The sequence below is a fragment of the Prionailurus viverrinus genome, chromosome C1 (assembly GCF_022837055.1).
Source record: "Prionailurus viverrinus isolate Anna chromosome C1, UM_Priviv_1.0, whole genome shotgun sequence".
Lineage (NCBI taxonomy): Eukaryota > Metazoa > Chordata > Mammalia > Carnivora > Felidae > Prionailurus > Prionailurus viverrinus.
In genome coordinates this window covers 3910387-3919762 of record NC_062568.1, presented here as the reverse complement: position 1 = coordinate 3919762, position 9376 = coordinate 3910387, and positions in this window count along the sequence as shown.

Sequence of the window (9376 nt, the reverse complement as noted above, 5' to 3'; positions counted from 1 at the left end):
CTTTATCTCGGGCTCTGCTCCCAAGGAACCCAACTTAAGGTATTGGTCCTAGCAAGCAGGACTTGAGGATGGGGTTCTGATGTTAGATCACTGTCTAGTCAGATGGTGACAAGTGGAATGTTGACAGTGCCTGAGGTGTTACAACTGTGCCATTGCCAAAACTTTCACCTGTAAGAAACTGGATGGGCTATAGGGGGAGAGGCATATTCGCTGGAACAATTATCTGACATTTACAGAAGGAGAGATAGTAACTGAAACAAGTGTGGGGTTTTGAAGGCTGTTGGTAAGTGCCACTAATATGTTGACAAGAGTAAAAGACAGGCTTAAAGCTATTAATCACCTAAACCAAAATCACCCCCATCCCTGCAGCTGGAAAGTAGACAGTAAGGAAGGCCTGGCCCTGATTTTCAGAAGGGCGGAATTTCAGAGAAGCCTGAATTCTAGCTCAGGGTGGCCTCCTATGCCAAAGTTAGGGCACCAATAAAGAAGGAGTGAAGCCCCGAAACTCTAGGTAGATGTACAGGAGAGCTCTGAACTCCAGATCCCCCTGAGCCCGCAGGGCCTGCAGAAGAGAACTCCTGCCCCTGCTTTGGAAACAGACCCTTACCAGCCCCCCTCTTGCCTGAATGAAGGCTATGCAGAGTAGCCTCAGCATGACCTAACTGGGAGTATGCTGAGTGGGCCTGCGAGATGAAGAGAGGGTTCTACTCCAGTGCAGCTGGAGGACTGGGCCAACATATACCAGCAGGTGCCAGGGGATTGTGTGTGGGAGTGGGTCCTGAATGAAGAAAGGGAATAGGAAACTGGAAAGAGGAGAATTGTTGATGCAGTCACCCTCTCCCGTGCCACAGAACTTAATTAGCCTGGCAAGGGCCAGAGGTGATGATTCTAATATGCTCCTGGGTGGCTCGCAGAGGCTTGCTATAAGCCAGGGTACACGCTGGATGAAACAGAAGTAGAGATACTGAGCTTGGTAGGGCAGATTATGGAAAAGGGAACTTCAAAAGCCTAATGAAATTGGCATGGCTTTATTCTCTCCAGCTGGAAAAACCACCTACAGGTAACTGTTCCTCAGGAGGCCTCAGAGACACTGACTTACCAAGGTGATAAAGAACATACTGCTAAGGGGGCAACAGCATCCTTGAGATGCTCAGCAGGGGCTGTCCTCTGTAGGTCAGAATGATGTGGGAATGTTGCACAGAACTGTATTCCAGCAACAGAAATGATTGGATAACAAAATCAGGGGTAGCATTTAACTGTCAGAGCACGACAACACAACTTCTGTAATGCGCAGCAAGGTTAGAATGACAGCCGTGGGGCCTGGTCCGTGGATGTCTCTGGAGATAGCTTACAAGACGTGGTGTTCTTATAGGCAAGACAAATGGGCAGCCTACAAGGATATTGCTTCATGTGTACCTTCAAAAAAGATTAGAGATTAAAAATAGATGATCAGAGAACTGAGTTCAGCTGACTCAATGAAAAGTCAAGATCCCTTGCCCAGTTTCCAGACCTGAGTCAATTCTTGGACCCCAAACATGCTGAGGGAAATGAAGGCAGGTTTTATAAAAAAAGAACTTTGCAAATGTACACATAGTGATTTCTTCAGTTCTTCACCAAAAGGACCAACGGTCTTTTATTCTAGAAACCATATGTCCCATAAAGGAAAATATATAGGCGTTTCAAAGGTTGTTGAATATAGCATCTGAATTCGATGCTACTCTAGGCTCGTAAAGCACCATCATGGTCCCTGTTGAGTAAAGTGTATGGAAGTCAGGTAATATCCATGTCACAATGGGTCCACTCAATCCATGAAGCCGCCCCACTTCCTGAGGGTATAATCAGGATACACATGGAAGTTGGATGAACCGGTTCTTTAACCTACAAAGCATCCCGTGAAATAATAATCACTGTCTTAAGAAAAGCCCAGTGGAAGGCCCTGAAACTGAAATTCCCTATGGTGAAAATAGTCAAAAGTAATGTCATATTCCTGGGCCGGAGAATGACAGAGATTAGTGCCACCTGCAAAGATTTAAAGGAGGCAGCTATTGGGTCCTCATTACAACTATTTTTGGGCTGGTCTCAGCAGAAGCTACTTGGTTCATGGCTACTAGAAACAACTAGCTGCTGTGCTAGACGTGTTCTTTTAGAGCAGAGTAGCATGGCCTATGGTATGTGCTGTGCAACTGTTAATATGGAAAATGTGCTTTTAAAATATCTAGTAGGAAATAGGATCGGAAGCAGTTCATGTTCCCATGGACTGGACAGGTGTACACATTTACTGTCCTGCCCCAGGACGGTGTGAATTCTCCTGTCCTCTGTTACAATATAGTCTGAAGGAACCTAGTCTATCCTGACACCACAACACAGTACATCAATCCGCTATATTGTTGACTGTATTAATCAGGGCTCTGTAGAGAAACAGAACCAATAGTTTTGGAAACAGAACCATACATTTATATATACAGGGATTTATTATGCGTAATTGGCTTACATACTTATGGATGCAGGCAATCTCCACGATATGCCATCTGTGAGCCAGAGAACCAGTAAAGATGAGGTGTCATTCTAGCCCAAGTCTGAAGGCCCAAGAACCAGGGGAGTAGAGAGTGTAAATCTCAGTCCAAGAGAGTCAGAAATCCAAGAGGAAAGCTCAACTAAGCAGGCAGGAAGAGAATGAATTTCCGTTTCTCCCCTTTTCTCCCACTATCCAGGCCCTTAACAACATGGATGGTGTCCACCCATGCTAGGGAGGGCAATCTACGTTGCTGAGTCCACTGATTAAAATGCTGGTCTCGGGGTGCCTGGGTAGCTCAGCTGGTTAAGTGTCCGACTCCAGCTCAGGTCATGATGGCACGGTTCATTGAGTTCGAGCCCGCGTCGGGTTCTGTGCGACCGCTCAGAGCCTGGAGCCTGTTTCGGATTCTGTGTCTCCCTCTCTCTGCCCCTCCCTCACTCACACTCTGTCTCTCTCTCAAAACTAAATAAACCTTTAAAAAAAATTTTTTTAATGCTGATCTTATCCAGAAACATCCTCAGTAAAGTACCCAGAAATAATGTTTAATCAGGGACCCCCATGGTCCAGTCAAGTGGACACAAAATTAACCATCACAGTGACAGTATGCTAACTGGACCTGAACAGCAAAAAGTGTTGGGTGTTCTGAAAGCCTTGTCGAGTCACATGTGTCCCAGATGGTGAGAGAGAAACCCTACTAAGAATTCAGAGACATGACATACAGGTAAGCTCTCAGGGGTTCAACGGTCAGGGGCATATCAGGATATCCCCTCCAAAGCTCCAAGTCGTCTTCTACCACTAAGAAGCACAATGCTTGGTAGGCCTCTGCAGGGAAGAAGAATACCTATGGTTGCCAATTTGATGAAAATTATTCTAGGCTTTGTAATGCAGAGGAGCGGAGTGCAAGCTGGGAGGGTAACAGTGCTTACACCATCTTGACAATAAAATGTGTTCTAATCAATGTATTTCACTTCATAGTATATAATGAGCATTGCTACATGTTGGTAAATACAGTTCTGTGTCATCCCTGTCCCAGCTGTTATTTTTCATCAAGCCTCAGTCGCAGCTGGCCCTTCTACCAGAGCTTAGCGTTTGAGAACACCGACCACGAAGCCAGCATAGGAGGTGGAATCCCAGCTCCTCACGAGCGGCGGTGCGTCCCTGGGCACGCGACCTACCTCCCCTGTGCACTAGCGCCTTGTGTGAAATGGAGAAGCTAGTACCTAGCTCGCTGGGTCATGAGGATGAATGAGTTAATAGTTACTGTGCTCCTAGGAAGGGCCTGATCCTGAGAACAGTAAGTAAATCACCTACAAACGTCCTTGTGTCAGCTGGGGCTCCTTGCCAGTGAGACTGGCTTTACCTCCGTGAGACAAAAAGACCCTGTTTGAACAGATGCCCAGTGGCTCGCGCAAGGGCGGGAAGGCTGGGTGCGGAGCTCACCAATGGCCCAGAACCAGGGCAGTATAGCAGAGCAGATCCAGGAATTGTGCACCAGGAACAACTCAGCCGTCTTGTCAAGGAGCCACCATGGAATGAATGTTTTCCGTCTTTTTTTTTTTTTTTTAAACTCCTTAGCAAACTTCTCTCAAGACTCTGACTCCCCAAAGCTCCTGGCTGGCCCGGCTTGCTCAGGGGCCAGCTATTGAACAGCAGTCCCTCTGCTCCCGCACACGAAGGGGAGAGGTCGTCTCCCCAGAGGAAACTGGGTGCTGTTAGGAAGGTGGGGGAACAGGCCGGATGGCCAAGGAAATCAGGCCTGACCAACAGACCCTCTGAGGTAGGCCCTGGTATCTAACAGTGGATGGGGCAGTGCAAGGTCAGTCAGAAGGGCCGAGGTCCCGGAACCAAAGGGAGCAGGTTGACTGAGTTCCCGCTGCCCTGTGCTGTGCAGAGAAAGGCTGAGTTGGTCTTCATGCTTGAAGGGAAGGTGTCCACCCCACCCTCAGGACAGCCAAGGGCAACGAAGGGCACTAAGCCTATCATCCCATCAGTCTGGTTTACTTGAACTCAGTTGGGGGCTGTTTGCCGAGATCCTAGGGAGCTCGGCTGTGACCTTCCAGGGGGAGGGCTGTGTGCCTGTGTCCCTGGGAGCTACAGGAGGACCTGGGGCTCTTGGTAAGGACCTCTCAGCCTGAGCTTCCCAGGGCAGCTCCTCTGGGCATCAGCTCTAGGGCGTTCTCCAGCTCTCTCCGCATAAAACCGTGTGGGGAGGTTTCACAAGGCTCGAGATCAGAGCCCGGGGACCGAACGACCTGGCCGGGTTTCCTATCAGGCCAAACGCTCACTCACACACACCCAGTCGGGGGCTCTTCCTTCCCTAGTTTGTGCATGGGGAGTTTGTGCGGGAGGGAGGCAGAGGGCGGGCTGTGGACCCGATTCCTTGGAAAGACAGGGCTGCATAAAAGTAAGACCTTGAAACAAAAACCAGGCTCGATACAGATGGCTCCATCTCCTCTTTTAACAAAGGAAAAAGAGTCTTGGGCTTCTGGGCAACAAGTTGTAGGCCTTATCTGTATAGGTTTGTAAGTATTAACTCCAACTGAAATTCTAGAATAATCCATGTTTGTCCTCCCAGGCACATCGTTTGCTCTGTCATTTTGTTTAGTGAACAAGCCCGCCCTAAGTGGGTGAGCATTCGTGTTCCCGCGGGCACAGAAGTGCACGATTGCATAGATCTGACTGTGCCTTACCTGACAGAGGGGTGCTTTCTGTTCGATGTACTGAGCATAGGATCTTGTCCCCTAGGGTGAGCAGGGGGCTTAGCGGGCACTGAAACCACTGATGTCCCCAGAAGCAGGGCCGGGCCCCGGGGGTGGGCAGGGCTGGTCTACTGCTTAGGACCAAGGATGAGAGCTCCTAACCAACCAGCCTCTTCTAGAAAACTGCTAGACGCTCTGGACAACATCTAAAAAACTGAAAAGTAAGCCAAAGCAGACCAACTTTGGAGCGAATTGGAAACTCGAGAGGAAACAGCCAATACGAGATGTTTACCGTTTATTAGCACAGGGCCCTGAGAGTAGCCAGGCCAGTCTTGCATGGAGGGGGGGAGGGCAAAACTTTGGTAGAAAGCTCACACCTTCCCTCTGGGTAGCAAAGCCAGGGAAGAAGCCCAGGGCCACTAAGTTTTCTGGGTGGTGAGGGGGAAAGGCTGGAAAAGAGAAAGTCACAGAGAGGAACCCCAAATTTCTGTGTCTAGACCCTCCCCAAACCACTGGTTGATGCCCGGGACTGAGTGAAACCAGTCTGAACTAGTCTGAGCTGTGCCCAAAGAGGAGGCAGGGTGTGCAGTCTGAGCCTGGCCACGTGAGTGGCCTGCTAAGACGAGCTGAGCACATTCTGATCCTAGTGAGAGGTGCCAGTCAGCGGCCCGTTTAGTAAATCTAGACCCAGCCTGGACACAGGAGGTTGTGCGGAACCATATCCATCAGGTACTTATCAAACCTTCAGCTGGTACTGCTCCTCGGACCGATAGGCCTGAGATTGTTTTCATCTGACCTGAAACGACTGATTCCTACATGCCATCAAGTCTGGGACTTTTCTCCCCCACCAATCTTCACTCAGGTTTGCCCCCGGAACCCATGGTGTGGGGGATGGAAAGAGTCTACACTGGTTCATACCCAACAATGCATTCTCGATCCCCATCATGGTAATCTCACCTACATCTTTACTGGAAACAAGAGTGGGGAGCGTTCAGGGAGCTGAGACACTTGTCTTGCATCTTCCACCGCATTCTGGCAGAGCTGCTGGGGAGGTAGGGAGAACCACGTGCCATCCCGCCACCTCCAACGGCCCATCTACAGCTGTCTGTGTCTGGATGGGGGAGGGGAGTGGGAGAGGCAGGACCCCGGCCTTGAGATCTCAGGAGCACAAGTCTTAGCTATCAAATGACATGGCCTGGGGCACCTGGGTGGCTCAGTCGGTTAAGCGGCCGACTTCGGTTCAGGTCATTGTCTTGTGGTTCATGGGTTCGAGCCCCGCATTGGGCCCTGTGCTGACAGCTCAGAGCCTGGAGCCTGCTTCGGATACTGTGTCTCCCCTTCTCTCTGCCCCTCCCCTGCTCATGCTCTGTCTCTCTCAAAAATAAATAAACATGAAAATTGTTTTAAATGACGGGGCCCCTGGCTTGTCTGGTGTCTGTGACCTCTCCTCGGGGTCCCTGGGAATAGTGATAGAGCCCATGGCATATGCACTCTGTATGCCTTTGCACATGCCTGCTCTTAGGAGTTTTTGCAAAATCTTGTGTCAGTGCCTGTGGCCTGAAGTGCCCTACAGGAGGAGCTGATGTCTTTACTTTGTGTCTGTTCAGGAAATACAGACGGGCCCTGGTTTCCTACGTTGTACCTTTGTCTGATGGCAAGTGGGAACTCCAGGCCCAACCTGTTCAAGCACGCTGTGCAGTGAGGACACAATCCAGGCTCTTGGATATATATGTGAGCCCCTCACTCACCATGGCTCCATGTTTAGGAGGCTGAAGTCCCCTCCCCGCCCCACTCACCCCCACCCCTGCTCCCTAGAATTATTCAGGGGAGGGGGTCCCATAGGCTTTTGGTGGAATGCCTATGGGGCCCCCATATTGATGAAAGGGCAGAGAGGTCTCCTTTCTCTATGGAGGGGAGGGTGTCACCTTGTAGACTGACACTGGCCATTCTCAAATGGTGGAAGAAGCTGCAGAAATGGCATCCGATCTCCCGGGAACTTTCCCCGTATACCCATTATACCCCAGGATAATGGACCAGAGCCCAATGAGAGAGGTATGTTTTCAGCTTCAGTGTCATTGTCTTGAGAAATCGGTACGACTATGCTGATTGTGGTCTTGCCTATAAACCATTGTACCAGGAGACCTTGGCGGCCACCTGCTCCTGAAAAACTGTGCAGCTTTGCAACCCACCCGCAAACCTCATTCTAAGGTGAGACATACGATGCCCAGCAGAGGCTGGTGGAGCTTCAGGGCCGCGCCGATGTGTTCCCGGGGCCACTTTAGGACTTGGCCGGAGCCACGTGGTCCTTGTGTACTAGTGCTGGACCCGCCAGGATGCCAGCCCGTTTCACGGGCACAGCACTTGTACATGTGAGGAAGCACATGCCCCAGGCAGGGAAAAAGCACAGGACTTGATCCAGGGGAGAGCTCATTAGACTCTATTTGGGTTTCTCCTGGGCCAGGACTGTTACAGCTGATGGTCTGAGAAGGACAACCTTATCCTTTGTGCAGGACTTTCTCAGCCCTGGGCACAGGTGCCCCGGGAATGCCCAAGGTCTCCCCAGCCACAACAATCTCTAACAAGAGCTCCTGTTGGTAAGGCAGGCTCCCTTCCCTTCACCTCCAAATAATGGTAAGCAGATGTGCCCTAGACCTCTCCGTCCAGGCTATAAGCTTGTTTGTGTGTGTTTGAACTGCCAAATATCAAAATGATCTCAGAATCCCATCCTTAAATTAGTTAGCCTTTATTTGGAAAGAAATGATGGAGCTGCTACGACTAATTTCCAGGGGTTTCGATAGTTACCAGAGGGATTTTCGGTTTCAGTTTCTCTGAACCGGCAACAGAAGCCAGTTCTCAGGAGGCTGTGATACCAAGCGTGACCACTAGAGGGAAGTGCAGACCTCCAGAAAGTGGCCCGGATGGATTTTCCCAAATTGCCCAATGGTTCTCTCCCTCCCTCCACTCACCCCTTAACCATTTCCTTCCCTGCCCCGATGCCTCTTCCCAGCCCCTCCTCCAAGGATTTACTCTCTTCCCTATAGAAATCCTCACATTTCCACCCCCAGCAATCCCTCTGGCTTTGTACCAACTTTGCAGCTTCAGGAGTCCACAGGGCAACCAACGCCTGCCCGGTCGCTGAGATTCTGCTTAGAAGGAGAAGGGGCACCACCCCACCCTGGTCCCTCAAAACTGTAATACTGTCACCAAATGCCCACCGAACCCACGTGTGATAACCGTATCGTGACCATGCAATTGCAAAGGCGTAGGACTCCCAGCCTCTCTATCCATCCCGGGCACAGGTAGACAAGAACTCATGGAAAGAGATGTATGCCCATATGCTGGACCCAAATTTAGGGTGTTAGTGGGTCCCTCCAAAGTGCGTCCCTTTCCCTCACCTGCGTTCCAAACCAACAGATAGATACAAAAGCGAAGCAGATGGGGTTCAAAATACCAGCTTTCATCCTGATAAAAGCTACCCTGGGGGTGGTGGCTTAGTGTGTAGCAAAAAAGGGGTCCCTAAAACCAAACCCCCAAATTGAGCTTATCCACACATATTCAGCCTCAGGCTGCTCCAATCAATCATACACACCCCCAACCTCCCAAAGCCCCCCAAGCTCCTGTCCCTGTGCACTTGACTTTGGAAAAGCCAACAGAGCTCTGGCCTCTCCAGGCATGATGAGCCCGGGGAGACCCAACAAGGAGCAGACTCACCCCTTCCACCAGAGAGTCACCCCAGAAAGGAGGGAGGGGCAGGGGTGAGTCCCGCTGATGGATGTCCCTTCCAGGGACATTGGAGTAGGGCCATAGGTCCCAGGCACCGGCTCCCCCTCCATTTCTACATACACAGAGGTACCAAGGGTGTTGAGCCCCTTGCCCCAGCAGCCATTTCCCCTGCTGCTGCCCCTTCTTCCTGACCTTCTACCCCTTCTTCCCCACCTTGAGTTCCCAGTGACAAACCTCTGGTCCCCACAGGGGTCTCCCAGATTGGAGACTTGGACCCACCTTCAAAGTCTGAACAGAATCTGCTCCTGGTGACACTTACTGAGCCCGTCCCCTTGGTGGCTTCTCTGCCCTGTGGTTCCTCCTCAGTGTGGCTTCTCCGGCTTTCCAGGCCTCCAGGTCGAGCACTTGTGCTACTTCCGGAACAGTGACGGTGGCCCTG